Genomic DNA, 26,259 nt, shown 5'->3' with positions numbered 1-26,259 from the left:
GGAATGGAAGCCTTAGCAGTCAACTCTGCTTTGCTTATTAAGATGGAGGGTTTACGGAACTTGGAGAACAGCTTTCAATGTTTCTGAATAGCAAACGTTTTGAAAATATCAGGCGCTTGAAATTGAAAGCATTCCAACATTGCAATATATTCTTGAGTTATTTGTTGGAATTGGACATGAACTAGTTCGAGTTGTTAAAATTTGCATTTTTGGTTGTTTTTGATTGCTTGCAAACAAAATTTTTAGCACTTGCAGTATTCTTGCGGTTTTTTTAATGCAATTTTGTGCTTGACCCAGTTTTTGTCCAAACCCCTTGGCCTCTCGTCCTCAAAACAGGTATAAAAAGTGAAACCCGGCGAGCATTACATTAAGATGCTGAGAAAATCTCTTAGAACATTACCCTTTACTTGTGTGTTTAAGTATGTGATTCTATGTGATTCATCGAAATTTTTGAGGAGATATCAATTCTTGGTGTCTAGGGCGGTATAAAATTTAGACCCCACACAAACAAACCCACACATATACACCTCCCTACCTCTCTGCACCAGTAACTCCGAACTCTCAATCCCCATGATAATCACTCCGCTCACACCCCACTCCACTCTAATCTTCCACCTTCACGTCCGCACCCTCAATTAAGCCTAATTGGCTTTTGAGCATATTTTGCAAATATTTTGACAATCTGCTGGCTACGTTTTGACAATGGAAAAAAACTGAATTGAGTTAGGGCGCTGTCTTTTTTAATGACGTTTTCGTTTTTTTTTTCTATTATTGAAAGCAAACTGGACACCTGGAGTGGTTAATTTTATTGTTTTGACTTTAGAAGTCGAGCAAAATTTGTATGATTTGCGTTGTGATGTTCTATATCTTTAGTTTTTGAGTTTTCTGGGAAACTGTTATTTGGGCAGAAAGCTGTTTTCTCGATAGTGGTTTTTAGTTCAAGAGCCGCAGTTTTATCTGTCTTTCATTTTTAGTTTTTTTCTTGGCCACTTTGTTTGTTAAGTAATTGAAATATAGTTAAGTACTTAACCTGATTTTTTTTCTTCGAAACTAAATTGCGTTCAAACGGCACAGTAGTTCTAAAGTGTGTTGTGGCAGTAGTAGTACATACGCCTACTTGTAAGGGATAGATTTTTTGTTATTTTGAAAATTGACTTTGTTTTTGAAGAAAATATCCATTAGAGCAAAACCTTAGAAAAACTGCATAACTTTTCGGAGTTCCTGGTTTCGAAGTGTAGATTAATAGGCTCCGCTTAAAGTCACTGACAGCGTTTGGCTTTTATAGAGAACCAAGTATTAGTTCAACATCAAGAATTTCGAAAATACGCAACCCGCAAATTTGAAAAGAGCAAAAGTTCAAGGAAGCCAACTTTTGTGTATGTAAATAAGAAATTCTCATTTCTAATAGGTACTGGAGAATATTGAAATTTTAATACTTGCCTGCTCGCAAATAGGAGTTTTGGGGTAGTTTTTCATAATTACTATCTAGATGATCTCTAAATAAACAAATAAAAAGTTCTGAGGATCTGTGAAAATAATAGAACAATTGAGAACAACAAGAACAAAATTTCTTGCAATAATTCTAAAAGGATTTTACATTTAGGCTCCAAAAGCCATAATCTGCTAACACGCGTACTTTTATACAAATAGTTTATCTGAACTCAAATTTCACTTTTCATATACTCTGAACTAATTCAATAGCAGTAGTCGATACCTATGAAGATTTGATGATTTTTTACCTATGATACTTTTTTGAAAACTGCAAGGAACTCATTAAGTTCGATGAACAATGCACAAAATCAGGAAGCGAATTATTAAACATTGAATGTGCGATATGAAAAAAATGACTGGAAGAAGATTTTCTCAAGCTTTTCCAAGGAATTGTCATTTTAGAATCTCTTCATGCACTAAGGATAATGTCTATGCTGCTGCAGATTTTGTAGGATATGCTCTTCAGTACCTATGTTATTGAAATAATTGGACTTTAAAATCAATGGACTTTAAAAATCATATTATAATTCACAGAAAAAAATTGTTTCAAAAATTGTCTTGAAGGTTCAAATTACCGTTGAAAACACAATTTTACCGAATTCCGTTTTGTTGGTTTGCAACCGACAGAGAACTGAGATGAATAAAAAAAGGCTCTCGGAAAATCCTAATATCTGTTTCCCCAATGTCAACCTAAAGAATGCGTCAACACCTATGCAAAGTCCGCTATTTGTGTACAACTCGAATAATTCTTTGCAGCTAAGCTCTGCAAGCTTTAGTTCCATATCTGAGGGAAAAATAAAGAAAAGCTGGAAAAAATTTATTGGGTAGATTTTCTGTTCTAAAAGCTATTTTGTGGCTCTTGTTTTGGCTAAGAAATCTCGAGCTTTTTAAGGCGAGTGGCAATAATATTTTTATAATAATTTTTTATCATGATTTGAACGCCCTTTCACAAGGTTTGACTCTTTGTAAGTTCTGATATCAGCAAAAGGACAAACTCCAACAAACATTTGTACTCAAATTCTGTTTTTTCTGCGCTGGTAGAACAATTGCTACAACGTAGCAACCTGTTACTACCCTCAGAACGTTCGGATAGCTATGTTTTTGACCTCTACGTTGAATTTTTGCGCAGCCGCAGTTTTGCGAAATTGTTATTTTGTTTATTTTGCTTTCATAGGTTTATTACGTTTTATTAACCGCTTATTATCACGCATTTCATTTTTATCTTCGTGAAAACCGTTCATTGAAATCCGTAAATTTGCTGAGATGAATTTTTCTTGCGTAACGCCAGATAGTTCGCGTATCTCAAATGTCAATGCTTTGTTAATGTGTTACGAGCTTTTTTTTTCAACCAAGAATCGTCTTTAAGTTTATGGACTTACTTTAATATCAATTGCAAACCAGCAAATAGGGGCGGGCCATGTTATCAATACATCAATGACGCCCGATTCATTTGAGATTATCTGTGCACAATTATGGATCCTCGGCCGAAACAGACCTTCACTGGGTAAGAGAAGGAAGTGACAAATTCAAAAATTATCAATGAAAAGCAGTCAAAGCTCAATACAAAAACTAGATTTAACTGAGAACTGATCTATTTAAAATAAACGCTTGCAACCATTATGAACTGAAACACTCAGAATGAATTTCTGAGCAGTCCTAAGGAAATGAATGTAACAATATTTTTTGGAAAAAATCATGTATTTTAAAACATAACCGAACAATTTGAATTGAAACACCTGATTCATATCAGATTATTCTTCAAATATTGACTTCAAATTTGAAATGACAAACTATCTTTTAATTTTTTAAATAATTTTTTTCTACTCAAAACTACCACGAGGAATTTAAAATATAGAGTAAGAAAGTGTGCCTTGCTATATCTAGCATTTGGATCCAATCCAAAAAATTAATGCCCACTTGTTACAGAATATATGCAACAGCGAAATAACAAAATTGCTAAAGTGCCGAGACGATCAAGTGCGTTCGACAGTTTATAATATGGACGAGCTATTTTGCATTGTCTCCTACATCGTTGCGTCCTCTAAAAAAGAGTAAAATTACCATTTTACTCATTTTTAAAGGACGCATCAGTGTAGGAGACATTGCAAAATAGCTAGTCCATATTAAAAACTGTCGAACGTACTTGATCGTCTAGGCACTTCGGCAATTTTGATATTTCGCTGTTGCATATATTCTTTATCAAGTGGGCATTACTTTTTTGGATTGGATCCATATTTTAGATATATCAAGGCTCAATTTGTTACTCTAGATTTTAATTTCTTCCTGGTAGTTTTGACAAGAAAAATTGCCTAAAAATTAGTTTGTCATTTCATATTTGAAGTCAATATTGATTTTGAAGAAGAATCTGATCTGATTCTTTTTTGCAAGTGAAGGTAGACAATGTTTCATCTGTTAGTGTTCTGCATTCAATGACTTGTACCAAGACAATTTGATCACTTGAACTAGCATTTCCCAACTACCACCAAAATGTGGTGTAAGAGGAGAATTAATTTTCCATTCAATGTCAATACCAAATATATGGAGTTTTTAGGAAAAGTCCAGTGACCTTCTAAGTGCTTCGATACATTTCTTTAGCTCCTAAAAAGAGCCAACAAAAAGTATCGCGTTGTCGGAACGAACCTTTCTTGGCTTCCCGCGGCGGCCAATGAATCTGCGGATGAAACTCATTGTTGAGGCTGTAGACAGGTTTTCTGCTATCTCCAAATGGACTGCTCACACCACCAGGCAAATGAACAAAAGTAGGTAGGGTGTAGCGTGTCTGTCGAATTGAAAAACGGGGAAGAGACCTATTAAGTCGAGTCTTGTCGTCGGAAAGACAAAGTGCTGCTCACTTGCTAACCACTCGCACGGTAGATCAGACGTTTTAGGTTGATGGATTTCCTGTATAGTTCGCCGACACGGAATGCATTGGCTGACTGTCTCCCTAACAACAGCTTTACATTTGAAAATCCAATAGTGTTGCAGGAGGCGGCAACGCGTTTGTTGAACTCGTGAGTGAGTGTATATAATGTGAAAAATCTTGATGAGCGACTGATCAACTGTAATTGGGTTTAGGCCATCCAGAAAGCTTGGGTATCGGGCAGTTTCTAAAACCATTGCCTTAGACAATCGACCTTTGAGTGTTGTCAACATACGGACAAAGGTCTTTCGAACGGTTTGATGGTTAAATATTCTTTTCCTTTGCGTAGATTGGATATTTCGTCCGCAAAGTTTTCAATCTGAGACACTTGTATGGTTTAATTGTACGCAGAAGCATGATGAGAGAGAGCCAATTCTTTGCTTTGTTTCTTGCAAGTTTCACTGAAAAAGAAGCAGTACGCAGTAACTCTTCTCAGTCGATTGCAGTTTCTAAATCGTGTAATATTTTTTACACACCTTTTAGTTGACTGTTTGTCGGCTTCTAAAGGTTTTGTTGTGAACCCAAGTAGACTACGACAATTCAGAAGGTTTTGAAAAGACCATAGTTTCTTTTCAAAGCGGAGATCCGATGATCCACTCAATCTACGAGAATTTGCGTTCATCTGTCAAACCTAATAGCCTCTTGATCCGTCATCAGCCGGATTATCGGATGAAGCTATATAGCGCCCATTGTGAGTTAAAGAGACGACAGAAAACTCTGCCAGACTATTGGCAACGAAAATTTGATACTGCATTTCGAGAGTTCTCATCCAATGGTGTACAATTGTACTATCGGACCCAAAACAGTAATTTCCGATTTTCAACTCTTGGTTTTTTTTATAAACTGAGCTAATTGCGCTAAGCAATGCCGCTTGCAACTCTGGGTTTGAATTGTTCATCCTCTTGACCGGAGCTACTCTGGTTTTTGCCAAACACGGACACTACATAGTTTTGTGCAACGTACTCAATTGTTATACAAGAGACTGCTGACAGAGCATACTCCGAAGAGTCTTTGAACGTGTGCAGAGCTGTTTAATGAATTTTTTTGTTTCAACGGAAAAAGAACACGTGCAATGCTAACAATCTGGCAGAACACGTGCAATGCTAACAAGTGCACGTTTGAAGTGAAGAAAGTCAGGGAACTGCTGGACGTCTAGAAGTGTATCCCTTTTTGGACGCTGATTCCAAACCGTTTGCAATATTTTTCTCACCCTGATTGTAAAAGAGATTATAACGCCTAGGAGACCGACAATTGAAGCGATGAGTTTCAAAAGTTTCCTCTGGGTTGTGAATTGATCATTGGGGAACCTTTTGAAAAGCTTTTTCTCAATAGTTTACTCGTCAGATCTTGCGTTCCGCGGAAAACCCAATACTTTTTGAGGTGGAGGTGATGGCAGATTTGTTCTAAACAGATTTAGATATGCAACGTTTTTTGAGAACTCTGTCGGAATTGGATTTCCATATTGTGAGTTCAAAACCATCAAGTTACTATCAAAACTACCGAAAGACAATCTCTGGTAATGTTCATAAGTTTTACAGCACTTTCAACGTTTGCTGTTGAGATTTGTAGGTCGTCCATGTAGACAATGCGCTCAACAAAGTGTAAGACTTGAGAAAAATTTTCCTGATTGTCACGTGCTAAAGGAAGAACAGCGTAGGAAGCTATGAATGGGTAAGGCTCTTCCCCAAAGAAATGACATGAGTTTTTCTTTTTCTTCGATTTTGCCATTGCGATTCCAAAGAAAAAGACAAAAGCACAACCAGAGGGAGCAACGTTAATTTGAATAAACATCTGCTCAATATCTGCTGAAATTGCCACTTGTTGCTCGCGGAGTCACAAGACTTCCACAAGACTACTCAACAAATTGTGCCCATTCAAAGAGTTTGAATTCAAGGACTGACCCTAAAAAACACTGGATGCCTTGGTGACTCTCTTCATTTTCCCCGGTTTGTTTTTAATTGAAACGGGATGATTAAGACGCTAAGAACATGCTCTTCCTTTGTCTGTAGCTGAATCAACTTTGAAAACATGGCCGTTTTGTAGATTTTCTTGAACGTTTCCTGATGTTTATTTTAGAAGTCTGGTTTTGGTAAGAGCTTTTTAATTATCTGCTTTTTTCCGCTAGCCATATGTTGTTCGGTAGCTTGGCGCTTTGCCTCCAAAAAGCCTTTTTCACTATGCCCATCTGAGGATTTAATAGTCCACTCAAAAATATGTAGAGTCGTCTTTATATCATTTTTAGACATAGCCGTTTTTGATGAAGCTATACCTTAGTTCTCAGTTTTCAGTTACTGTTGTGTTTTCGTGAAAAGTTCATTATTAAGATGAAGATGGAAATTGATTTGTGTTTTGGACACTGGATACTGTTTGTCTGCGATGACGTTAGTCTCGGCGGCACATGTCAATCCTAGAGGAGTTTCTACGACCCAGGGCGTGGTTTTCGGGCGTCTAATTACCTTACTGCAATCTTTCAGTCGCAAATTTTTGACGACCGATGATTATAGAAACTTTATTGTCATCATCTTTAGGGAACAAAATTTGCTTTGTCAGATGTTCAATTTTGTTGCAAAACCTGTTCAACTCAATAGTGTTAATAGGGTTCATATTTAACTCGGGAATTGCTAAGACTTCGTTTACAACGAATGTTATCATATTAGACTGATAAATTTTAATTTTCAAAGAAACTGGAGAACAATCTATCTCTTTTGTTTTTTGGTAGCCACTAATTGGCATCTTGCCAAAATTGTTCAAATCAATACCTAGATTCACAGCTGCAGTTTGGAGGAGCAGGTTTTGACAATTTCCATTGTCGAGATAAGCATAAAAAATTTCGCTCCGTTAGACAGTTGAACTGGCAAGAAAGCAACTTGACCAGGGCCATGCAATTCAACTGATTTGTTTTTGACAAAGGTCGTATTGATTGATTTTTCCGAAAATTGCAGAACAACAAAGTTTTTTCGATGTGCATTGCTGTACATAAAGAACACCAAAACCGTTGAAACACAGTTCAAAGCCTCTCACATATTTGGTTTCTTGAGTGGAGAAAAATCTTGAAAATGAGATCAATTATATAAATAACGACATCTACCTTTGTTTGCAAGAACGACATCTTTCACAGAGCTCGAATGAAATCTTTTTGATGAGTTGTTTGTTGATAGTAATGTGATCTATTTGACGTGCGATTGAATTGGTCTTGCTAATTGGACTGCTTCCAAAGATTTTCAGAGGTCCTTGAAGATTTGCTTGACTGACGCGCGGATGCTGAATAAGTGAGTAGACCTCTGCAGGCCTTTGCGTATATTAATATGCACTCCGAAATCTATATAAGAGATATTTGAACTAAACTTCTTTACAAATCGTGCTTTTTAAATTCCAAGCGGACTGTTGTTGGAAGCTAGCTTAAAATTTCACTGATTTATGTCGTGAAATGTATTTCATGAATGAATCCAAATTGTTGAAATATTTTAGTAAGGTTAGGAGGAAGGTAGAAAACTGCGTATAAATGTCTGCGTTTGTCAGCATAGCGGGCCTAAAATGTGCCAATTTTTCGAGAAAACAGTGGACAATCCTGTTCAGATAACCAAAACATTCTTCCAAACGTGCTAATGCTAGTACAGACTACCATTGCAGCTGTAGCCATCACTTAGTGCTTCATCAATCAGAAGTGATTGAAAATGAAGTGATTGCAATCAGATGTCATGTTTTTCTGTAGACAACATTCGAGAACGATCAATTGATGGTGAAAAAACACTAAAACCCTTTTAATCAATTGAATGGGTCTCCATCAAATTTTGATAACTGTAGCTTTAGAAGCAACTTCTGAAAACAAGTAGACATTGAGGTAGGAGCCTGTGACACCATGATAACTATTGGAAGCTCAAAGGACGATTGCGAAGTTCGAAGTGGCGGATTCAACGAAGAAGTTTGAGACGCCTGGTTAGTAACATGGAATGAAGACAATGCGCCATTAATTGTCGCGGAAATGGTATTGAAACCATCAAGGGCAACTACAGACAAGGCATTGTTAATGGTGCTGGCACTTGATACGTCAGCAGGTGTGATTGTGAGCTGTTAAGATGAATTTGCGGGCGGCAAAACTGGGTTGCAATCTTCCATTAAGCTACTGGTTACAGCATTGTTATGGAATGATTCATAGTAAGAACCGTATTCAGCGGTGTTGAAAAAATGTAGGTTCTCAATGATTGGTGGTCAGTATGAGTTTGATCTCTGCTGTTGTCAAAGATCATCCTTGGGATGTCAATTGTTTGTCTGCTTTGTTGTGCGGAAACAGGTTCCTTTTTGTAGTTTCAGTAGCCAGAAAAAATTTTCCGTATCTTGAGTCAGCTCAAATGCGAGCATAGAGCTTCTGTGTCAGATGATGGTGCTCTGTCTGGAAGGTCTTGAATTGTAAACTCGTACTTTTCGTGAAGTTCCTTGATTTCAGTGAGAGTTTCCTCGACTGTTTCTGGGTCCTCACCGCAGTCAATGCCGGATGTAATAAAGTCGATGCATGACTCGAGTTCACTTTCGTACATCAACTTTAATTTGGTCAGACGTTTTATATGGGGATTGTCAGAGAGCTGATCGTGACTATCGGTGTTGTTTTTGGAGTACTGTGTCTGAAAATTTTAGCAAACCATTATTTGGTTGTTAGTTCCTGTAGATTTTCCAGTTCTCTGAAAAACATATAATGTTGACAAGTTTTAAGAAGACAGCTTCCTTCTTCGAAGCGTTATTACTCTATGTGAGCAACTATGTTAGAAATTGCAAAACCTATCTGAAAAATTTAGCTCAAAACCAAATACCTATCAGATGCCTACCTGAAACCTAATGAGAAACCCAACTGAAAACCTAGCTGAGAGACACAGCTGCAGTTTGGAGGAGCAGGTTTTGACAATTTCCATTGTCGAGATAAGCATAAAAAATTTCGCTCCGTTAGACAGTTGAACTGGCAAGAAAGCAACTTGACCAGGGCCATGCAATTCAACTGATTTGTTTTTGACAAAGGTCGTATTGATTGATTTTTCCGAAAATTGCAGAACAACAAAGTTTTTTCGATGTGCATTGCTGTACATAAAGAACACCAAAACCGTTGAAACACAGTTCAAAGCCTCTCACATATTTGGTTTCTTGAGTGGAGAAAAATCTTGAAAATGAGATCAATTATATAAATAACGACATCTACCTTTGTTTGCAAGAACGACATCTTTCACAGAGCTCGAATGAAATCTTTTTGATGAGTTGTTTGTTGATAGTAATGTGATCTATTTGACGTGCGATTGAATTGGTCTTGCTAATTGGACTGCTTCCAAAGATTTTCAGAGGTCCTTGAAGATTTGCTTGACTGACGCGCGGATGCTGAATAAGTGAGTAGACCTCTGCAGGCCTTTGCGTATATTAATATGCACTCCGAAATCTATATAAGAGATATTTGAACTAAACTTCTTTACAAATCGTGCTTTTTAAATTCCAAGCGGACTGTTGTTGGAAGCTAGCTTAAAATTTCACTGATTTATGTCGTGAAATGTATTTCATGAATGAATCCAAATTGTTGAAATATTTTAGTAAGGTTAGGAGGAAGGTAGAAAACTGCGTATAAATGTCTGCGTTTGTCAGCATAGCGGGCCTAAAATGTGCCAATTTTTCGAGAAAACAGTGGACAATCCTGTTCAGATAACCAAAACATTCTTCCAGACGTGCTAATGCTAGTACAGACTACCATTGCAGCTGTAGCCATCACTTAGTGCTTCATCAATCAGAAGTGATTGAAAATGAAGTGATTGCAATCAGATGTCATGTTTTTCTGTAGACAACATTCGAGAACGATCAATTGATGGTGAAAAAACACTAAAACCCTTTTAATCAATTGAATGGGTCTCCATCAAATTTTGATAACTGTAGCTTTAGAAGCAACTTCTGAAAACAAGTAGACATTGAGGTAGGAGCCTGTGACACCATGATAACTATTGGAAGCTCAAAGGACGATTGCGAAGTTCGAAGTGGCGGATTCAACGAAGAAGTTTGAGACGCCTGGTTAGTAACATGGAATGAAGACAATGCGCCATTAATTGTCGCGGAAATGGTATTGAAACCATCAAGGGCAACTACAGACAAGGCATTGTTAATGGTGCTGGCACTTGATACGTCAGCAGGTGTGATTGTGAGCTGTTAAGATGAATTTGCGGGCGGCAAAACTGGGTTGCAATCTTCCATTAAGCTACTGGTTACAGCATTGTTATGGAATGATTCATAGTAAGAACCGTATTCAGCGGTGTTGAAAAAATGTAGGTTCTCAATGATTGGTGGTCAGTATGAGTTTGATCTCTGCTGTTGTCAAAGATCATCCTTGGGATGTCAATTGTTTGTCTGCTTTGTTGTGCGGAAACAGGTTCCTTTTTGTAGTTTCAGTAGCCAGAAAAAATTTTCCGTATCTTGAGTCAGCTCAAATGCGAGCATAGAGCTTCTGTGTCAGATGATGGTGCTCTGTCTGGAAGGTCTTGAATTGTAAACTCGTACTTTTCGTGAAGTTCCTTGATTTCAGTGAGAGTTTCCTCGACTGTTTCTGGGTCCTCACCGCAGTCAATGCCGGATGTAATAAAGTCGATGCATGACTCGAGTTCACTTTCGTACATCAACTTTAATTTGGTCAGACGTTTTATATGGGGATTGTCAGAGAGCTGATCGTGACTATCGGTGTTGTTTTTGGAGTACTGTGTCTGAAAATTTTAGCAAACCATTATTTGGTTGTTAGTTCCTGTAGATTTTCCAGTTCTCTGAAAAACATATAATGTTGACAAGTTTTAAGAAGACAGCTTCCTTCTTCGAAGCGTTATTACTCTATGTGAGCAACTATGTTAGAAATTGCAAAACCTATCTGAAAAATTTAGCTCAAAACCAAATACCTATCAGATGCCTACCTGAAACCTAATGAGAAACCCAACTGAAAACCTAGCTGAGAGACCGATTTGAGTACATAAAACCTACTAAGCACCTACCTGAATTCTAACTAGAGACACAATTGCCCAATGGCAAACCTACTTGAAAAACCTAGCTGAATACCTGAAACTTTCCAAATACCTACCTGGACCTATCCGCAATATACCTGATACCTGTTCAATCATTTACAGGATTCCATTGAGAATAATCTGATACCATCAGAGAAACCTAATGAAAACCTAGCCGAATACCTGAAAGCTCCCATATACCTGCCTAGAACCTACCTGCAATCTACCTGATACCTATTCAATGACCTACGGGATACCACCAAAACCCACTTTATAACATCAGAAAAAACTACATAATTAAGCAATCCTACCTGAATACCCTATCAATGCCAACTCTAAACCATTTGGAAAAAATATAATTCAGAACAAAGTCGTTGTTTTTCAAAAATTTTACAAAAAATGAAAAAAAAGCTGTTTAAAAACGTTTCGTCACGCTCGTTTCGTAAACTCGTGAACGGAGTTTAAAGCGCTTGGTTGGAGTGAAAGGTAAACGCAAGAAGGAATTATTGTTGAATCATCAAAACTTTGTCGGTAAATTGGGTCATATACGAAAAAAAAATTTTCAGGTTGTGAGAAATGGGTGAGTAATCAAGCTGGCAAAAAAGCAAAGAAAGATAAATCGTAAAAACGAATTAATAAATGTCAATTTAAAAAAGAGAAGCTCGTGTTGAAATCGGTGTTCTCCCGAGTGTTGGATGGTATGGATCTTATCTAAAATTTCCTTCTCTGCCCATTTTACGAGAAAAAAATCATCGAGAAGGAAATTTAAGATCCTTTGTTTTTTTCTCTTGGGGCGTCAGAATGTTACATTGACCGCCTCAAGACTTCTCAAAAAGTCATTGTGCTTATGAGGACTTATAATGGATACAAGCGATTGAGATAAATGAATCAGTTCTCTTTTTTTTCTAGTTTTTGTGTTGAGTTTCGACTGCTTTTCTTTGATAACTTTCTGATTTTGTCTTTTCCCTCTCTTAACTATTGAAGGTCTGTTTTGGCCGAAGATCCATAATAGTGCATATATGATCTCTAGTGTATCGGGCATAATGACAACTATAAGTAAATTTGATCAAAGCACTTTTTAGGTGATTACTTTTTCTATTGATGTGGGCAGTCATAATATGTCATTATATTTAGGGTTTTTGAATTTGGTTTATTATATCATCTTTCGACTAAAAACAAAAATTTTTATTTATGGTACACCTTTTTTTGGAAACTGAATGAATTCAAACTTTTATGAATTTTTCAAAAAAAATTTTGTTTTTGTAAATCCTTTTTTTCCAGAAAACTTGCGTTCTGGTTCCTTATCATTGCCAACAACTCTTATTCATTTTTAAACTGTAAAACTGTATCTTTCTGTTATTGAGTTGAAAAGACAATAGAAACAATGCTATTTAATTCAAAAATTTTTGCGAATTAATTTTAAAAACTTGCTCATTTTTTTAAGAGCACGCTTTTTCAATTATTGTATGTCAAAATATGCTTGCGTCGAAAAACTGAATTCTATCAAAACGTTCATGCCTGACTATTTTACAATTTTTAAACAGGAATTGAGCAGGTCGAAAGAGTTTTTGTTCCTACCTACGTTAGTGGAGAGGGGAGGAAATATAAACTCACACGAGTTTTTACGACTTGAAGAGGAGTATTGGAATTCTACATGTTTTTTAAGGTTTTTCTAGCAAGTTTTCTCATGACTTGTGCTTTTGACTTCTTTTTTTGAGTTTTGACTACTGTTTTTGAACTTTGACTTCTGATTTCCAAAATGGACTTTAACAGTAGCTTATTAAGTAAAATGTAGTTCAGCTTGAGAAATCTGCCCCCCTCCCATAACAGACCCTTCCCCTATCCCAATTACAGCACAGACCACCAAACTACACGCTCACTTAACTACCGCCTCCCATACCACCTACCTATATCTCTCCCACCAATCTTACACAGACCCCACGTTCCTACCCAATCCGCTTGCCCCGAACTGCCTACCCACCCCATGTATCTACCATCTCCCTAAATACCAACTACACTGCTCACCAATTTCCGCCCCTCCTAGCTACATACCGCCAACACCAACCCAAACCCTAGAACTAAACATGCGTTCTCTTTTTTCAAAACACTACAGTTTCAGGCTTTTCGTTTTTTGATGTTCCGTTATTAGTAGAACACATGCTTTTTCTCCCGATATTTCTGATGTGGAGAATATTTCGCATTATTTTTATTCAGTCAATTTTGGCCGACGGATATACTAATTGTAGACGGTTGAGAGTAATATTTTTGGACAGCCCGATAAGCGTAGAATACCTAAACTATTTTTTATTGATTTTCTTTTTTCCATGGTGTTATCGGGTTTTCAAGTTTCGCGAGGATTTGACTAATTTAAGTTGGTTTTCCTCACATTTTCCCCATTTTTAGGCAATTTTCGATCAATTTTACTGAAAAATCTGGCAAAATTGTTAGCAGGAGGTGCTTTTGTGATTTTTTTTGTCAATTTGCTGCTTTAAGTCAGTCAGTAAATGCAGGTCGCATTGTTTGTCTTTCTAATGGAATATACTTTAATACCTATTGCGGATTTACGTTTGAAATATGAGTTTTTCGTCTTTGATATCACAAGTTTTCTCAAAGAAATTTTTGATTTAGAGACCTTTTTCTATCTTTCAGATTCGTTGTCTTGTCTGGTAGCGTTATTGACAGGACAGAGGTCACATTATTGGCGTTTAAAAGGAAAGAACAATCCAGCATGTAAATTTTCTGAGTGAACAGATTATGTTTTTCAAATTATTCTATGTTTGAAAATTTTTTTATGTCACCGTGAGTAATTTAAGAGAAGCTTTATCTTTTTCCTTTTCTGATCCTGGTTCTCAATAAATTACAATTTCTTGTTGACATTCTTGAACCCTCAAAATTTTTTTGTATTAATTGTTTGTTTTTGCGTTCGTTTTACTATAAATTGAATTTTATAGTTGGGTTCTTGACGGCATAGTAGAATACATTTATTCAGGGTTTTTCATTTTCCTTTGATTTTCTCGCTTTACTTTATAATTAATTTCATAGTTGGTTGCGAAGAAAACTCATTTCATCAAGGCATTCGATTGTTGGTTTCTACTGAATTGGAATCAAAGATTAGAGTTGAACCATTTTCGACAACTTTTGCCTTGCATTAGTTTTTCGAAATGGTTTGTAAAACCTGCCCAGAAAGATCTGCTTTAGTGAATGTTGTTTAAGGTAAGTTTTTAGTTTTCAAGACAGTGTGTCTTGAGAATTTTGGGCCTTGTCCTTGATTTGAGTCTGTTTGTTCAGTCCAGTCCAAGTTGGTAACATTTGGCCCAAAAAACTCCTCTGATCTAAAATTATTTTCCTGTCTGTTACTTAAGTCCATATGACTCCTACTTTTTGTGGGCGGTGCGGGCCGAGGAATTTGGCCAAAATTATGTAAGATCAGCGGTAATTAGCGTTGACAAGTCGGAAAATTCACCGCAATTTTTTACATAATTTTGCGTTGAATGCGTTGAATTTGAAGACAAAAATTCAACGCAAATTTATTTCAGAAAATTGCGGCGAATTTTCCGACTTGTCAACGAGTTGCCGCTGATCTTACATACTTAGAGTTGAATTTAGCGTACATTTTACATATTTAGCGTTGAATTTAGAGTAGTTCTTACATATTTTTGCGTTGAACTTAGCGTTGATCTTACAAAAAAAAACCAAAGCGTCCACTTGAACTATTAACCTCCAGTCGCGTATGGGACTCGAACCGCTGACCTCCTGTTTGCTTGTCGCCTCTTCTACCATTGTGCAACTGTACCTTGGTTTCCTTAAGAGCCGCAATTCTTATAAAGCGCAGATCTTACATATTTTGCGTTGATTTTGCGTAGTATTTAACTTAGCATTTTCAACGCATTTACCATGTGAGGCGTACTGGAAAAAATTTAATTTTTTTTAAAAGTTTTGAAAACCAATTTGAATTCCTAAAATGGTCTGAAATGGTTTTTGCACCGTAAGAGAGCACTAAAAAGTGATTACCGTTGAATGCGTTGAAATTATGTAAGATCAACGCTAAAATTTAACGCTAAATATGTAAGATCAACGCCAAAATTCAACGCAAAATTATGTAAGATTAGCGTTGAATGCGTTGAATTTATTGTAATATCAACGCTAAAATCAACGCTAATTATGTAAGATCTACGCTAACGTTCAACGCTAAATATGTAAGATCTACGCTAAAATTAAACGCAAAATTATGTAAGATTAGCGTTGAATGCGTTGTATTTATGTAAGATCAACGCTAAAATTCAACGCTAAATATTTAAGATCTACGCCAAAAATCAACGCAAAATTATGTAAGATCAGCGTTGAATGCGTTGAATTTATGCAAGATCAACGCTAAAATTCAACGCTAAATACGTAAGATCTACGCCAAAATTCAATGCAAAATTATGTAAGATTAGAGTTGAATGCGTTCAATTTATGTAAGATCAACGCTAATTTCAACGCTAAAAATGTAAGATCTAAGCTAAAATTCAACGCAAAATTATGTAAGATTAGCGTTGAATGCGTTGAAATTATGTTAGATCTACGCTCAGGCGTATATCTTACATAAATTCAACGCATTCAACGCCAATCTTATATAATTTTGCGTTTTTTAGTGTTGACACCTCGGCCCGGGGGGATCTCACCCTGAGATTGCTTGGATAGTTTTTTAAAGGCGCCCAAAGTGAACTCAAAGTGTAAATCAGTACTGGGTAATACTAAATTCAGTTGCTTATCTGTATGATTAAGATTCAAAGGGAGATTTACAAAACTAAAAAGAAAATCTTTTAATTGCCAGTCTATAGGTAGTTGGACAGGTAAATTTTTCTGATTGATTTTTAAGGTTTATGGAGATGAAAATACTTATTGTGAATGATTTTTGGCTTCCAATTGATTTGCAAGAAATGAACTGGATGTTTTCTTTGACTTTGTTTGAGTGTCCTTAAATTAAAAAAAATCTTTATCTCCATAATTACGTACCAAATTATGCTCGGGTTACCTAAAACAGAGTTTGTTGTTTTTTGAGAAGACGAATGCATATGGAAGAAGTCATGTTTTAAAACCGGTTTAATTTAAGGGTAAACAGTAAAAATTAGTTTTAACAATTTTTTAAATACCTATCTGAGCCACTCTGAACTGATTTTGGTCACGCTGGGCCACAGCGAAAATACCCAAGCTGTAGATTGATCCAGCGGGAACAAAGCAAGACCCTGGTCCAGATAAGAAAAACCCACCCCAAATCCGGGTCAGCGACCCAGACTTCGGACCAGACTGATCAGCAGCCAAGATAGTCCAAGTGTCAAACGAAACATTGGAAAAGGAAGCTTAATTTATGGCAAAAAAGATTCAAAGCAAACAATTCACCCAACTTTTTGTATGGTTTTTTGGGAAAAAAGTTGAAGCTTCGGTTTTTTAACGAAAAAAGGCTATATTATCCAAAATTCAGAGAAAGTTTTGAAGAATATTCAAATCTGATGTCCAACATGCTTTATTATCTCAATATTCAAAGTCAACGCTCTAGCTCTACACAATTTTTAGCAAAATTGAATAAAGCTGGCAGGTCCGTAAAGACTATCTGAATGCATATTATCTTGAAATTTTAACAATTGAAATCTTATTCCTGGTAACTGGTGTACATGCAATCCTTTCAATGAATTAGTTTGCAAAACTAATTCGGACACATCAACAAAAAAGAAGAGAGCCAAATATGTCAAAGGAAAGTTTTAAGCAAGTTAAGAGTAATAGACGTTCTCAAGGAGCAATAAAAATCAAAACAGATAGAATGAGGTATAAAAAGGGACAGAAAGAGAGATCGATAGCAGCAAAAATATATAATGAGTCGAAGCGCATAGATTTAAAGTACGAAAATATCGAAAAGACAGAACAAAATAAGGTTGAAAGCAGAGAATGAAAACAGAAAAAAGAGTCTGGGAGAAACCCAATGGGAGCAAAAAGTGAAAAAAGAAATTAACAAGAAAAAGAGAAGGTAAAATCGAAATTGATGAGTCAGGAAAAAACAGAAAGAATACAATGCATCAAAAACCATAAGATTATCATGACCCCACCGTAAGAAATACAATAGGAAACAAAACAAATGAACAGACAAATACACACAAAAACTTTTAAAAATACAAAAAAAAGAGACAAACACATTCAAAAACAGACAAATAAAAAGGAAAGAACAATTCAGGAAACAACCAAGAAAAGAAAAAGAGAAAGAGAGAGAGAGAGAGAGAGAGAGAGAGAGAGAGAGCGAGAGAGAGAGAGAGAGAGAAAAAGGAGGAGAAAGGAAAGTGAGCGAACGCAAGAGAAAAGGAAAGCGATAGAATGAAGGTAAATGGGACAGCCAAAAGAAGGAAGCCAGAATCATGAGAGAGAGAAAGACAAAGTACAAGAATAGCGAGATAGTGAGCAAACGCAAAAAGCAACAGCATAAATTTATGTGCGAGAACAAAATATCACAGTTAAAGAAAACACTTGAAGAGCAAAAAATTTTATAGCACAAAAGAAACAAAGATACACAAAAAAACTAAAGAGAGGGAGAGATGCAACAACTCAAAAGAGATGAGACAACAGATTCTGGGTGAAGCAATGAATTCCAGTTCTCATTAAAAGGATGGTTGTGCTAATGAGAACACGATGAATGATCCCAAGACGAGGAATTTGCTGATAAAAAAGAAAAAAATCAAAGTTAGAGAAAACCCTTGTAGAGCAGAAAAAATAGAAGATTGCACAAAAGAAAAAAGATTGAAAAAAAAAATGAAGAAAGCGAGAGATGCAACAATTGAAAAGAGAAGAGAAAAAAGATCCTGGGTAAAACAATGAATTTCAGTTCTCATAAAAAAAGATGAATGTGCTAATGAGAACACGATGGATTTGCAAAAATTGAGGAATGTGCTGATAAAAAGGAATTGCTGGCAATCCTTTGCGAAAGTTTTTAATGTGCTAATGAGAACACGATGGATGGATGAGCGCAAGACAAGGATTGTGATGATAAAAAGGAATTGCTGGCAAGCCTTTGCAAAAGCTTTTAAGAAGTCAACAAACAAAGAATTGAGTTAATGGGCTGGCTATTGCCACCAACAAAATTTTCTTCGACAAACTTGAAGAAAAATTATACACCTCTCATGTTTTGTTCACAAAAATTTATCAGCAACAGCCCTTCAAATGAATAAGTCCTCCACTGAGCGCTAAAGAAAATTTATTTCTTTCATGACCTCAGTTTTGTCACCTAGAAATTTTTGGCCCTAATTTTCGTTTTCGCATCGGGATCTTTTGGGTCTTATACGCTTCACAAATTTTGTTTGCTGAACTTTTCTGTATTTAAAATTTTTCGTACAGTGAAACTTTGACGAAACAAACATCCATCATCCACCTTTTAATCCTTAACGTTTTCGGTTAGTGATTTTAAATTCACAAATTTTCACCAGACAGGACAACCTTCTCCCAGACCACCACACAAGAAAACCTTCAAAAGACAACGTTTTTGATCAACAATATTTTGACAATGAACTAGGAAAAACAGTATCGTAAACCCTCTTTGTTGATACAATTCTGATAGTTTACCTTTTCAGTATCAAAATGTTTTCGGTCACGGACCATTTTCTGGAGAAGTCTTTGGTCAAAGACCTTTTTCTTAACATTTAATCGGCCAACGATTTTTTCTACACAATTGATTTTGTTTATTGAAACACCAATTATTTTCTTTTGCATTAACACCGAAATTTTGGCAACAGCATTTTTTATGAAGCATTTTTCGGTAGATGACACAACTCTTAGCAACAATTTTCGGTTAATGACCTTTTAGAAACATTAATCGGTCAATGACCTTAAATCACACTTTTTTGTTCATTAATCCCAATTAAGCAACCGCTTAACCGTGCTGCTTGGTAGTACTGTTAAAACTTGCCACTCAGGGATTCCTCTAAAACATGCGGCCTTAGTGTTCACGCGATTAATATAGTCTAGCTACAAAGCGAATTTTTGTTCAAACACTGTTTTCTCACTCTACTTTAAAATAAGAGCGAACAAATTTTACGGCGCAAAACTACTCGCTTTTTCGCTCCCTTTCCTGTTTCGGCGTGACTAAACTCCAATTTGACTTCAAAAGTCTTGAAAATGTGTCAGCAGATCTTTATAAAAAAGACAGCGCCCCAAAACAATTCAATTTCTTTGAATTATAGAAAATTTAAGGGCGCTTTAATAGCCGCTTGGAATTCCTGACACGGGCGTTAAATAATTACTAGACAACTTTGGGCACATATTTGAACAAGGGCACTTGAGACGAGCATTGTTTGGCTATATTAAACGAGTTATCTTGTTTCAATACAAAACGGTTTATCGATGTTTTTCAGAGCAAAAAAATAATTAGACTGAGTTTACCAAAGTTTCGATCCATTTCGTTTATGTTATGTCTGCATCTCGTAAATAGAACCAAAAACTCAAGAAGTTGATATGGTCTTCTGATTTCATATGGAATAAGTAAAACAAGGTCTACTGTTTTCTTGTATTGTTTATGAGAAATATTACTAGAATCCTTTTATAAGTAGCTGAATTTTTCTTAGATAACATATTTGCTCCAAATTTGTAAAAAGTGGTTTTAAATAAAACTTCAATATAAAATTCATAAAACTTCGGAAACAAGTATATGAAAACTCCCACACAAATCCACACAAATATGGTCTACACGACTTGTTAAGTAAAATGCCTAGTTATTAAGTGCATCAATTGACTCACTCGCCAGCTGTATTGTTTCTAACATATAACAATTTTCCACCAAGAAAAATTTTCCAGAAGAATCAGATATGCCTGCCAATTATGTGAACGAATCGAGGGCTAATTAAAAAAACAATTTGATTCAAATCACTTATTTTAATTGGAATTTCGACAGGCACGATCGATTGAAAAGCATACCAATTATCTGTGAGACACCAATACAAACAACATCTATCTTAGTAACAAGTACCACAGGAAATGCCGAATAATTCTAGTTGATAATTTACTGGCAGTCCCCTTGGTAAAATAAAAAACGTTATTTTTACACCTATTTCCAGCAATTCACATTCCCGAAGGAGTTAACAGATTTTCACTTGAAGAAATCGTAACACAAAAAAGCTTGCTTAAGAAAAGTCAAACTAACAAGAGAGACACAACTCAAGATCATGGCCAAAAAGAATATTGCTTTCATTATTTATAACTCTTCACGATATTTTCAATAAAGAACAATGGAAACAAAAAGAAGTCGGTGTTTTATGAAAAATAAGCTGTACTCAACCGTGAAAAAAAATCTTAACAATACTTACCAATTAGCAACTGCTCTAATAAACCCTGATGAAGAAAAGCCCAAAAAAAGCTTCCAGCGAATTAGAAAAAAAACATAAAAAAAACTAAAAATTTAAAAACGGAAAATTTACGATTACTTGATTTGAATTCAGAAGGAGACTCAGTTATGTGCGTTCACACATAATTTTTTGACCCCGCTTATTCTCAGTTTTGACTTAAATGTCTACCAAATGAAGTGATGATAGAAAAAGGTTTATTGGGCAAAAAATGTTGCAAAAACAAAATAATAAAGGAATTAGATGAATCCACGCCACATTAAAGCGCCCATCAGACCTGCCGTTACAAAGATTACGAAAATATACAAACAAAAAAGAAACAAAATCAAAACAGTATTTGATATAAAAGCTTAACTCCATAACACAAATTCAACTATTCTCAACTAAAAAGCCGACGGGACCTGAGCCTTATGGTACTAAGTTACAAGTCGACAATGGAAGATAAAAAGCAGCCAAGTTGAAATTGAATTTTTTCATAACCAACAATTTTAAAAGTCACTTTCAATTAAAAATTCCAGATAGATTTACGTTTAACACCTTAAAATATCAATGGGAAATGTTTTTACTGAGACTAAGTCAAGCTAAAGGACTACAAAATAACAACAGTTAAAAATTCATAAAAATACTTAAAAACAATTTACGACTACACGGAAGTATTGGAACCACTCAAATCATTAACTACATGAAAGAAAGAAATGAATAAAAAATGCAGTAAGGAACAAAGAAAAAAGAAAAAAAAACAAAGGAGATATAATGAGGGAAAAACAAAAACTGAAAAAAACATCTAAAAAAGAAACCCAAGACAAAGGCAGAATCGATCAAACGGAAAATCGAGGTTTTTCCCATTTCTAAAATTTTTTTCTTAGCTTTTTTTTGTTCAGGAATATAAAGTTTGCATCACCAAATAAGAACCCATGATTTTTTGTAATTTTTGGTCATTTTGCTTAGATTTGCCTTCTCGGTCGTCGATTTTCTCTTGCATCTGAGTATTTTCGGTCATTGAACTCTTCGAATCAGCTTTTCAGACATTGACCGAAAAGGGCGTTTTCGGTCAACGCGTTCTTGGTCATTGACCTCTACTTATGAATCCGCTTAACTATGCTTGTTCTCTTAAACATGCCACTCGAAGCTCTTAAACATGCAGCCCTATAAGAGTTTAAAGGCTGTACTTATAGTCAGTCCCATAAAGTTGCAACGCTATCGAACGTTTCAAAGGTCAAAGTTCAAATTTAAAACATGCAGATATCTAGCAAAAGACTGCCCATTTCCATGTCCCGAGCTTTTCGAACGTTCACTTGCGTTGCAACTTTATGGGACTTACTATATAATTCTTTATTTCTTCCATTGGCGAGAAGTATATTCTCGCAGTTACGTCATTACTGAGTCAAACGGTGCTCTTAATCTTCATCTGAAGTTCAGCGTTTTTGCTCTTCAGCTTGATTGTGAACAGAGCTATTGTGAACAAACTTTCAACCTTCTATATTAATTCTTTACAACTTTATATAGCTACTCATAAAACTTTTTATCAATCGTTCATTCTAAGTAAAAATTTAGTTTTATGCATTACGCCAAAAATTATATATTGTTACAAGATAATATACAACACAGATTTTTTCTGATTAGTAGTGGTGGCCAAGCGTTATTAAGATTTCTATAAGTTGTTTTGAAATAATACCCTTCAAATCAAGAATGTTTTCGAATTTTGATTGCAGTGAAAATTTGACAATTTTTCATTATTTTAATTTTCTTAATAGCTGTAGAAATTTGTTATATTTATTAGCTGGTGTGGTGATTATAGTATCTGTGGTTTTTGCTGGAAGTTCGGACTTTATTAGTTCTCCATTACACGCCAAGGAATCCAAGTTGATGAATCATTGCCCGAGTTATGAAAAAGTTTTGAATGACAACTCACTACCATTTTGCCAAAGAGCTGACCATTTTCTACTGTTTACAGGTATCCCATTTGAGTATCGATTTTGAACAAGGAGCCTCGGGAATGTGCGTTTTCACATAATGTTCGTCCATTACGTTGCCGTTGACCGAAAAATCAAACTTCAGTAAAATGGCACTTTTTTGAAATTAATGACATTTTTTCGTCACCATTTTATATTTTGCGTATTTTATCATTAAAGTTTGAAATCTGTTTACTCAAATCGTGGAATTAAGTGACATATATCGTGAAAAAAGCATAAATTTTGTCATTGGTAAAACCCAACTGCACGATTTTGAGCATGACATTTATTGTGATTTGGTTTATTCTCTAGCTTCGGTCATATTCACTTCTGATGTCCAATTGACTCTAGCTCAGCTGTAAGACACTACAACCGTGAACAAAAGTGATGCGTTCAGAAATGAGTTATTTATGGCGTAACAGTTAGTGACGAAAAAATACCACTATTCACTTTAAACACCAAAAACACGCATCATTATATAATCTAAGTGAGACGTCAATGTTTCAAGCACATTTGAGTTGAAATCGATTACCGTCACCAATTTCTACAGACGTTTTTGTAACTTAGTCGAAATATTTTCGAAATAAATGAAGACAAAATCAAGTAAATTTACTCAAGAATTCTGACATTGATCATGATTGTATACAGCTTGCTCTGATTACCATTCTTACTCGTCTACTTAAATAAATCAACTAGAGATTGGAGAAAATTAAAACAAAAAAGGTAGATCATGCTTTGTAATTCAAAGTATGAGGTATTCGAAAGCTGTTACGGACAAAAATACTTGTGCGGTGGATACCACTCGGATAATTTTTAGCGCCATAGAATGGCAAAAAACAGTAGCAAACTTCCTTCTTGGAAAAAAATCTCCATTAAGGCAATTATCGTACACAAAGAACAAAGATTTTGAGTTCTCGAGCAGAAACAACAAAGCCTTGAAAATCAACCCAAATTTCAAAATACACCTGTAAAGTGACCCGGGACATCGTGAGTACACCTGTTAAGTGACCCGGAACGTCGAGAATATACCTGCTCTGGTTATTTAATTAGGCGAACGCACCCCGAACGCGCCCCAGACGGATCCCGAAATATCCAGTATCAGTGAAAGTAGCGGTATGCACACAGTATGTAGTATGTATGTAGCTGTTTTAACTGGTAACGTGTCGTTACAGCAAAATGCATGCATTTTTCATGCTTTTCTGACATGCTTAGCATGTTTCAATTTTTTTCGAAAATTTCAATGTACTGTTTTTACTATGAACAGTCTGAATAGTTGTTCTGTTTTTTTTCTGGGCATAATGACCAACTTTTTTGATGTAAATAAGCTGTTTCAGTAATGGTTTTACAAGATAATAAGGAGATACTGAGGTTCAGTACTGAAATACTCTGGGTGGTAAGCCTTGGAACCAGCATCAAACAGTAAGTTCGCACCAGGAAGAAGCGTTTGCCTTGTCCGACTTGTTTAACCCTTGTTTAGTTATTTAGGTATGCATTCTCCGATAGGGTGTTTTTAAAAATTACCAATCTATTTACACAAAATACATGCAGCATCCGGCAAAAACTGACATCAACAACATCAATTCCGTCGCAGAGTGTCAGAATTCATCAAAAATATCTCTTTAACTTCTTGATCAGAAGTTTATATATTAAATTGCGGGAGAGAATTGATTTAAATGAGATACGAGCAAAGGTTCCATTTTAAAGTTCGAAGACATTGAGAAGGTAATCAGCAAACTTTTAAGATTGCTGCTGAACCGTTAGAATTTTTTAGTGAGAAAGTCAGGAGGCGCAAATAAACGTTAAGTGAAGCCGAAAAAAAACTGGCTTTAAAAAAATTCTATTCCCTTTGAAACAGAATAATCCTTGTTTATCATGGCGAATCATATCGTTTTGTAAAAATTAACAAAACGCTTTAACAAAATTAAAATTTTTTGTGCGGTTTAATTTGCAATGAATATTGCAAAAGTCTTTTCTTTATTGACGTCAGCGTCAGCTTGGCATAAAACAAGGTAATTAAAACTAGTATTTCCCACCAAATGAAGACAATTATCCGAAAAACCACTATTAGTTCCCAAGAGTGAAATCCTCATTGGTCAGTTTTTTCATGTTTTACAATAAAAACTTTGAACCGCTAGGCTTGCATTCGAAGTCTGAAATCAATATTTATTGTGAAAAAGATCAGGAATACAAAGAAAAAACAAATAACAGAATTCAAATGTCTGCTCTTTGTATTTAAAGATACACAGTCGAAGTCAAATTAGTCCATTGATAACTTAAGCCACTGGACAGATTCGCTTATGTTTACTCAAGAGCAGCTGCAGACTGTCAACAATAAGTCTAATATACAGTTCGAAAAAAAACAATTAAAAAAACAAAAAAGTTCAGAGAAAGCACGACAAAAACGTTTTCCAATTCCTGTAAAACGTAATATATTGATCGGAGGCAATATAAAATTAATTGATGGCCAATTAGTGAGCCCAAAAGTTCGTTGATCAATGGAATTTTATTATAGAACCACATAAACTACAATAAAATAAGCAAAAAAAAACAAATAGTGTCGAAGCCTCAAAAGCAAAAAGTTAGAAAAATTTCATAAAAACTCCATTATACGCCCTCTGAGAGCACGATTGGCCTCTCATTATACAATACTAGCCTTCAGGTTTCGATAAACCAAAACAAAGACAGTGAGTAGAACTAAAAAGAACTTAAAAATTTTCGGATATCGTAATTTTAAAATTATAAAAAAAATGAAATGAAGTGACATGACAAGAACAGCTACAAGGCTTACAAGTCAAGATGAAAAATTTTAAATTTGTTATGAACACACATCAAGACAAAACCATAGTTTATTTTTGCTGTTGGTGACGGGTTGATCTAGTTTCATTGATACATCTACTCACCTTTTGTCTCCATGCACCAATTTAAAAAGTGTTTAAAAAAATTGTGCAATTGGGCTTTGTTTGGATGCCAGCCACGTACACACACTACCATCTGACAAACCTAAAAATATTACAAAGAAAAAAGTTCAAATTTCCTGTTTCGGTCACAAATTGAGCTTTATAAGTACTTTAGATTTGAAAATATCCATCCTACGGTTCCTTTCCGATTTCCAATCATGATTTTTTTGGTCACTGACTTTTCTTGCAACCCTCTCTTTTTTCCGGCGAACGAAATTTTGGCATTTGTATTTTTTGGTCATTGACTGTTTTCGCAGTTCGGTCCATGACTGTTTTTCTGTCGGCGCATTCTCTGACAAGAACCATAATAAAGATGAAATTTCCGGTCATTCAGTCTGAACCGTGATGCTCAAGAGCTTTGAAACATGCTTATCAAGAGCTCCTAAACAGCGCTCCTCGCATTGATCTCAAATAAACACTTCGGCATTTTTATTTAAATTGGTGCCCTATAACCTCCCTTGCTTTCCCGGGCCGAGGATTTTTGCCCAAAAATAACGGGGAAAATAGTGTAAAGAGTGTAAAATAATAATTTTACACCGTTAGTGCTACCCTTAATAAGGGTGGAATTCCATTTTAAAG

The 26,259-nt window shown here is 35.5% G+C and overlaps 1 protein-coding gene and 1 pseudogene across 1 annotated transcript in view; both read right to left on the bottom strand.

Moving 5' to 3' along the window:
* LOC142336460 (uncharacterized) overlaps nt 1–26,259 on the bottom strand; it is a 537,002-nt gene that overhangs the window by 176,229 nt on the left and 334,514 nt on the right. The gene's annotated exons all lie outside the window — the stretch shown is intronic.
* The window catches only part of LOC142336738 (acetylcholine receptor subunit beta-like 2), a 46,239-nt pseudogene continuing 45,548 nt past the window's right edge, over nt 25,569–26,259 (bottom strand).

Source organism: Convolutriloba macropyga, chromosome 3, assembly GCF_964194025.1.
Source record: "Convolutriloba macropyga chromosome 3, txConMacr16.3, whole genome shotgun sequence".
Lineage (NCBI taxonomy): Eukaryota > Metazoa > Xenacoelomorpha > Acoela > Convolutidae > Convolutriloba > Convolutriloba macropyga.
This window is presented reverse-complemented; position numbering and strand designations above follow the sequence as displayed.